Below are 8655 nucleotides of genomic sequence, written 5' to 3' on the forward strand. Positions count from 1 at the left end.
ACGAATCTAACCATAATTTTAACTAACTCCTCACATATAGAAAGATATGAGGAGTTGAATTTTGAGATATGTCAACTGAGTTGCTTCGATTTGACCTCTAAGCAATTCAATCTTCTTGCCTACATTGGTAGGACATCAGACAACCAAAGAATCAAGAGAATTGAGCAAGATTGAGAGAGAATCAAAGAGATGGAATTTTCTGGAAAATACCTTCAATGTAGGTCTGGATTCAACTGTTCTTGCCTTGGCTCGTGCTTGATCTCACTCAGAATGCTTGTAGAAGTAGAATGAAATGCACAAAAGGTCTTGGATCCCTGGAGTTTTGAATCTCAAAACAATGAGATTCAAACTCAATTTCAAGATGAAATTCTCAGGATTATCCTTTCAAATGGAAGGGTTAGGGGTTTAGGATCAAAGTTGGCGCGAATGTCTGTTGAATTCTGAGCATATGGAGCTCTATTTATAGCTGGATCAAGTGATAATTGCACCTTCCAAATCACTTTCCAAAATTGGCAATGGATGACGCATGGGTGCATGGGCGTGTACAGGCCCATGAGATCATTGCTTTAGGTCCACAAATGAGTGTGAGAGAGTCTGAAATCAACTTGGATTGCAAGGCAAGTGTACATGAAGATTTGAAGTTTGATCTTTGCCAAATGATGATACCATGTTCAAGCCACGTGCAGCCTATACAATTCTTATTCAAAATGGATGAACTTGGACTTTTTGGAATGGTGAGATCAAGAGGAACAACTTTCATGTTCAACACTTTTCCATTTGAAGCTTGTATTATGATGAATTTTGAGGTGGAAGTTTGGAAATTTCAACATGTTGAAAATATTTCTAAGTGTCAAGCCATATATCTCAATATTCCACCTTGCTTAACTTTTTATGTGAGCTTCAAATTAGAAACGTATCTTCATCAAAATTATAGCTATTTCAAACACCTTCAAAATGGTCACCAAATTCATGTCATTTGGATTTGAAATGATAGAGTTATGCATTTTTGAAGTTTGGAAAAATCACTTGTTCAATGGTATAGGTCAAAAGTGACCTATAACGTAGCCTCATATCACATGCTCATAAAAGTTGAATTAGCTCTCACTCAAAACATCAAAGTTTAAGGAGACATATTGAATTTAATTGTGCAACTTGGAAATCTTTCATATCATAAAAATTGAGCAAGTTATGGCTTTGGGAAGTTGACTTTCAAATTAGGGTTTAGACAAAATGACCTATAATGTTTCAACATAGAAAATGATTTTCCAAGCAAAACTAGATCTAGGTCTCAACATGAAAGTTATTGGAATGCCATTAAGAGTAAGTTTTCTCTTGGAATCATTTTCATATGGTGAAAATTGTAGGAGATAGGGTCTAGGGAGACCTAGTTTTGATCAGATGAATTCATCTGGCCAACCACCATCAACCAACTTGCTAATATTCAATTCCTTTGACTTTCTAGGCTCATGGTATATCATATATGCATAATATGATGAGTTTTGAAAATTCCCTTGACAAATTTGATCAATTGGTGAGATAGCTTGTTGGAGAAGTTACTTAAGATACCTAGTCAAACTACGGTTTCCAAGGCAAATCACCCTCAAACACTTGAAGAAAACTTGATCAATATAACATGTAGAGATCATTAGGACTCATATATGATGCTTGTAACCATTATTGAATCAGTTCATGGTTGTGCTCTTTGTTCATGAGCGTCTCAAACCCTAAATATGAACTTGATAAATCAATGGTGATCATGCCTACCTACAAAAGAGTTAGGCAAATGCAAAGACATATTTTTGGTATTTTGGTTAGTGAAAATGATAAAGTACAAGTATGATACAATCATATGGTGCTTGGTGATCTCTCCCAAAACAAACCCAATGAAAGAGGGGTAAGTAGGATGCCAAGGTATGATCCCAATGCTAATGCTTATGATGAAATTGCGTGAGGGATCTTAGGGTCAAAATTGGTGTCTTACAGATCTCATTGAGTACAATGGAGGTAAGGGGTGCCTAACACCTTCCCCTTATTTAACCGACTCCCGAACATAGCAGCTTACCATTAGTTCATAGGTTTTATAATTATTTCCCTGTTCCTTAGGAACGAATAAAGGATGGTGGCGACTCTGTCATTTTTCCAGACGCGACAGCTGGCGACTCTATTGGGGAGTTCTTATACTTTCCCTAAAGAGAGTTCGTCCCAACCTTTGGTATTAGGGTTGTGTGCTCTTTATTTGCTTGTTTATTTATTTATTTACTCTTTTTATTTTATTTTTATATTTTATTATATATTTCAATATTATATTATTATTCACATATCATATGGATGGGATTGTTACATGTCTGAAGCCAAAACCCAGGCTTGAGGAAAAAGTAATAAGCTTAAGTAAGGGGTCGTCCTATCTTGGCCACCGGGGTTCTCATTCCGTAGGGTCTTTGATGACGATTCCGCCCAGAATAGATCAATTCAAAAGGGTTTTCATGAGAAGGCCAGCACTTCTTCATGATAAAACTTTGATTTCGGTCCATAACTCTGGGGACCTCTTCTAGAACCCTCTCAACTTAGGGCGACCTTATGTTATCAACCTACAAAGGTCGTTAATAAGGTCCTGCCTAGATGAGACTTATCCCAAACGATTACCGTAGGAAGGCTTGCTCCTTCTCATGGTAAAATAAGGGTATAATCCATGACTCTAGAGCTATCATCCTAAAAACCTAGAGCTTACCTTGTGATGGGATTGGGTAGTCTAAACTTCGAGCTAGCCTATCATAAGGAAACTCCCTTAACTAGGTCATGCTTGCATATTACCTTACATATCCTTAAACTTGTTTGGGTTTCCCATGTCGATCATTATCCCTATCTATATGGAGCCTTCTTAAACAAGGCGTCCTTATATTTGGCATTATCCTGTAACCCGTGTGGATTCTCCTATCTGTCATTATCCTAATATGACACTTGCATTACATCTAAAAGAATTTTTTTAGCATACCTTCAAAATTTAAAATTAAAAAAAGAAAAAATATTTTTGAATGCACATGCATTTGCAAACATACACATACATTTGCATATCCTTTCCGTTTTCGCCCTCATCCAACTATCGTCCAGCTAGCAGACTTCCAAATACTCACGAACAACCTCAAAGGACGTCTCAAGAAGTTATAAAGGGACTTAAGAAGGTAAATTACCATTAAAGAGAGAAGGTAACCCTTCGCCATGCAAGCTACAACCTACCTATAGCCTTAAATACAACCTTGGATGATGATGCCTCAACAAAGTCTACAACGATATCTACTTTAGTAGCAACCTCATGCGCTTCGTCAATCACAATAAAGGAAGCTTGGAAAGAACTTGGATATTATACCAAAGTTTTATGATCAATCACTGAAGCCTTTGCTCAGAGGTGCCCTAGCGGAACTACAACCTCAAGACCCCCCTCCTCGTCTATACCCTACAAGTCATGACGAGAATGCCCGATGTGAGTACAAAGTACAAGACCTACATTTGACTTTCGAAGAAAGAGTCCTATTGGTGAATAGTCACCCCTTATCTTTATAAGTGGAAGAACATCAAAGATAGTGGATCAACAATAAAGCTCATCCCTGGGATCAATAGGGTTTATCAGTTCAAGTTGTAATTTCTTTTTTGCTAAGTATTTTTTGTATTAAAAGTTGTACTCATTGGGAAATAATTTTCGTAAAATGAGCATGCATGTTTTTGAAATCAATTCATTCGTTTACACTCTCTTTCTTATGCCATCATGAAAATAAAAATAAAAAGCAATCAAACCTTTTATTCTCACTTCTCATCTATTAACAAACTTATGAGGAAAATGATGTAAAAAACAACTTAATTTGCTGACGTATGCTTTTCATAGTAAGACCCAGCTGACGATGTAAGGTATTATTTCACTCCCCAAACACTGGAGAAATAAGGAGATAATCCGTAGTCAACCCCCTCGAGCCCGAATTTGGTGTTCTTTCTATAAAAAAACCATAATCTTAACCAGGGGCAGGGTATTTTTTCAATTAAGTCAATGATGCATTCTGATCTCAAGAGAATTATTCCATCTAATCACAAGGATAATAAGTTCAAACACATCTTATTCCTCGCATATATCATCTAACATCAAGGAAGTTGAGAAAGTGCAAAGCTTACAATAGCAAACATGGAAGTCACAACTTTTGAAATCAAAAGCAAAATCACAAGAGTTGTTTAAAAAAAAGCCTGCTAAGTCAAAAAAAAGGGAAACAACCAGAATTTTTTGACTTAGGCAAAAGCTAGGGCATTATTTTGTTTGAAAAAAAGCCCGCTAAGTCAAAAACTAAAAAGGAGTTGACTTAGGCAAAAGTTAGGGCATCCCAATGGACCACAAATTCAAAAGAATGGTTCCATGCAAAAATAGGGACTAAAAAGAAAGAAAGAAAAAGGGAAATAATCTTGTGAGTGAAAGTAGGTGACTGCCACCTCAAGAATCTCATTAGTGCTTGAATCATTACATCCATAATCATTATCAAAATTCTCTTGTAGACTAAATGCATTCGTTGAAGTAATTGGATTTAGGAATGAAGATCATCAAGGAGAAGGGGTGGGTCTTAATAAAAATTTGAGGCTTATATCTTTTGTTTCATAAACTGTGAACCAGGCCACATTATAACATTTGAAAGTCCTAATTGAAGCTAGGTTCACTATGAAAGCATACTCAGTAAAATTTGCGTTAAATTGACTCTGAATGTTTGTTACTAACCATATTGTTCTATCACATCTTCATTTGTGCCAACCTCATGGCCATATATCATCTATATACACCATATCTGTTTTCCATAACAATTTTCAATTTCAAAAACTTGCATGAGCATGATGTTAGAATTACTTTTCAAAAAGGAATATTTTTCTTGCAAATCAATACTTAGCACCAAGGAAATATCAACAATGGTCTGATCAAGGGCACACCACTTCGAGACATTCCCGACTAGGGGAAAGTCACCTAAGGATCTTTCCAATTAGGGGGAAAATCCTTATGATCTTTGGGGAACATCATCTGAAGATCCTACTGATTAGAGGCGAAACATTTCAATATTTGACACATCTATGTCAAAGAACATCCATGACCCTCATAATCAGAGGCATACCTTTCAAGACTCTCATACTAGGGCATACCAACTCAAGGGTATAAAGAGGCCAATCACTCCAAAAAGTCATCTATCCGGGGCATGCTTTTCAAAGGTTCAAATATTAAGGCAATTCATATAAAGGTCATATCGCAACATTTTGGGATCCAAGTTCCTTCTCAGGGTACTCCTCCAGACCCTAATAATAAAGGACATACTTTTCAAGATTCGTTACCTGGGGAAGTCCATATCAAAGTCATACTACGGCGTGATGGGATCCAAGTTCCTTTTCGGGAAATACCATCTAAAGCTTAATCAATCTGGGGCAAACCACAACAAGGGTCTATTAGTCAAGGAAGAATCTCTCCAAGGCTAATACTACGGTAGGACGTATCAACTGCATTGTATGGTTAAACCGCTTCAAATTCATATTGAGGTGAATTTATTCAAATACCTAATAGGTTGGGGAAACTATGGGATACTATAGGGACAATCCCTCTTAATACTTTGAAGATGCACGTACAAGCCTTCCATTTATCAATAATCATCAAGTTTGAAATGAGTATTGGGAAGCCATGTTAGTGTAACACCCCACCACCTTTTGAAAAAATATCCTGGTTACACGAACAACCTCTCTAAGCCTTGACAACTCTGACTCATCACAGGGGAACTTGTTGAAACATTCAAATCATTGTCATGCATTAATCATGCCGTTACGCTCTAATGTCAAACCATGCATATCATCTCATTAATCTAGCACATTCCCATAACATGAATCTAACATCTACAAAAGCCCAAACTCACTTGGAACCTACATCTAAAAAGCCCAACCTCATTTGGCATTCACCCCAAAAGTCCAACTTTGATTGGCATCTCATAAAAGCCCAGCCTTGCTTGCCACTCAATACCTACAAATGTCTCAATCTTCAGCGGCACAACCTAAAGACTAATACATTGAATGCATCAATCATCACATTAATACATCATATCACGCGTAGAATATCCATGAATGTGAAGCATTATGCCGTACAAACTCTAAACATGCATACATAACATGCATAATGTAACACCCCGATAATAATATGGTAATTATTTAAATTAAGTTAATAATATATTTATTAATTTAATTAGATAATTGGATTATTATTATTATTATTTTGGAATAATAATTATTGGAAAATATATAAGTTGGAATAAGGAAAAAGAGTTTTCATTTTGTAAAAGGGTTTTACGTGAAAACTGAGAAGCTGCAGAGAAGAGGAGAAAGGGGCAAAGAGGAAGAACCAGAGAGCAAAGGTTGGAGAAGAGCTTGGAGCTTAGAGATTTTGCCGGATTAACTCAGGTAAGGGGGGTTTATCGTCGTTTAATGGGTATTATGGATTAGCATGTACTGGGTAGTGATAAACCTTGAATTGACCCTAATTGGGATTGTGAATGCTGAAAATAATGTTGGATAAACTGTGTTAAAAACTGTGATTGAATCGATAATGGTGTGTGTCGTAATTTACTGGACGTATAGCTTTTTACGAAATTGGAATCGGAGGTCCGGAAGTCCTCTAACGGCGGAAAATGCGGAGAATTCTGCATTCTGCTTTGTGTTAGCGCAGGAACTGCTGTTTTGTCTGCGTTAACCGGTTAACCCAGGGTGTTAACCGGTTAACACTGTTGCGAATTGTGAAATTAGTGTTGTTTTGCCTGCGTTAACCGGTTAACCCAGGGCGTTAACCGGTTAACACTGTTAAGTTTTGGGACAGGAAGCGTGTTTGTGCTGCGTTAACCGGTTAACCCAGGGCGTTAACCGGTTAACGCTGTTGCAGAGGGGAAAAAGTGTTAATTAAAATGTTGTATGCCTAATTGATGGTTGCCTATACCCGTGTGTGATATAGTAGGGATTATTTCCCGCTGTTTTGAGCAGTATCGGTATTAGTAGAGTGTGCTAATACTGTGATTGAATTAATTGACATGATATGATGTTTTGATACATGTGTTGATGATGTGTGATGGTATGCATAATATTGTGAATGTATATGTTATGCATGTGTTGTGAATGGACTGTTTTATGGCTTAGAGTGTGAGCATATGTCCATTGTGGATTTTGTTGTGATGTTGCATTGCTAGATGATTAGCATGCATATTGTGGCCTTTATGGTGGTAGCTAATTCCCGTGGTGAGGAATTAGTGATGTGAGTCGTTTTGGACTGTTGTTGATGTTTGCATGCTAGGTGAATTAGCGTGCATAGCATGGCCCTTGGGGTGGTAGCTAATTCCCATAGTGAGGAATTAGTGATGTGAGTCACTAGGTCTCAAATGAGTGGGACTAGTGAGCTTGGTAGCTGTACCTGGATTGGTCGGTGAATTTGAACTATATGTTCAAGAATAGTCGGTACCGCATGCATGGAGTCTCATTGCATAAATTTTGTATGGCGTATAATATGAATGGATGTATTCCAGTATTATACGTGTGTTGTGTGTTTGTGTTGGCATTGAGTATGAGTATGAAGTGTGTTGGTGTTGAATATGATATTTGAGTTGATGTGTCGTTACTGAATAAGTGATATGATTAGGGTGATTAATGTGTTATTTACTTAACAATACATGAGATTTTATAATGCTTGTTATATCGATTGAGGAACTCACCCTTACAACTTTATTTTCAGGTAACGAGCAGTGATTGAGTAGAAGCTAGTCCTTGGAGTCTAGTATAGTTCCTTAGGGGGTCGTGCTCTGATAGATGTAACATCGGGACGGGATGTTTTACTTATTTTCATTGATGATTGTTGAATAAGTTTACATGTATTGTGTTACATGTTTTATACTGATGTTGGATTTTATTCCGCTGCGAACTATGCAAATGTTTTATTTGATTAAATAAATGAGCATGACAGGATAATTTGGAACATGGTGTACAGTGTTTGTGTGTGACACCCTTAACTGCATAATTACTTTGAGTTTTATATGTTGTTTTAATTAAATATTGGGGTATTTTAGAAGGGTGTTACATTAGTGGTATCAGAGCATAGTCGGTCGAGTCGAGTCGTAATTATTCTGTTCCCCTGTACGGGATAGGTGTTATGTAACCCTATCAGTACTTATTGTTTTAGCTTGTTGGGTTTTCAGAATAGAATGGCTGGAAGAGGTAGAGACGATGCTGCGATTGCTGAGGCTCTGGGTATGCTAGCTGCAGTACTTGGAGAGAATCCGAATGTTGTGGGAATGGGAGCTGCTCGTCAACTGAGTGAGTTCCAGAAGAACAATCCTCCAATGTTCAAGGGAGCATACGATCCAGATGGTGCTCAGAAGTGGTTGAAGGAGATAGAGAGGATCTTCCGAGTGACTGAATGTGCCGATAACCAGAAGGTCAGGTTCGGTACGCATATGCTGTCAGAGGAAGCTGATGATTGGTGGGTTGCTACCCGCACTGAGTTGGAATCTGCTGGGAATACTGAGATCACTTGGGCTGTGTTCAGAGAGAGATTCCTGAGGAAGTACTTTCCAGAGGATGTCAGAGGAAAGAAAGAGATAGAGTTCTTGGAATTGAAGCAGG

General features: G+C 37.6%; 1 long non-coding RNA gene across 1 annotated transcript; it reads left to right on the forward strand.

Moving 5' to 3' along the window:
- Positions 1-6291: 6291 nt before the first annotated feature.
- On the forward strand, positions 6292-8010 carry LOC127081727 (uncharacterized). Its single transcript, XR_007788118.1, has 2 exons — positions 6292-6453; positions 7769-8010. It is a non-coding gene; the product is annotated as an uncharacterized LOC127081727 (long non-coding RNA).
- Positions 8011-8655: the final 645 nt, after the last annotated feature.

Source organism: Lathyrus oleraceus, chromosome 5 (genome assembly GCF_024323335.1).
Source record: "Lathyrus oleraceus cultivar Zhongwan6 chromosome 5, CAAS_Psat_ZW6_1.0, whole genome shotgun sequence".
NCBI lineage: Eukaryota > Viridiplantae > Streptophyta > Magnoliopsida > Fabales > Fabaceae > Lathyrus > Lathyrus oleraceus.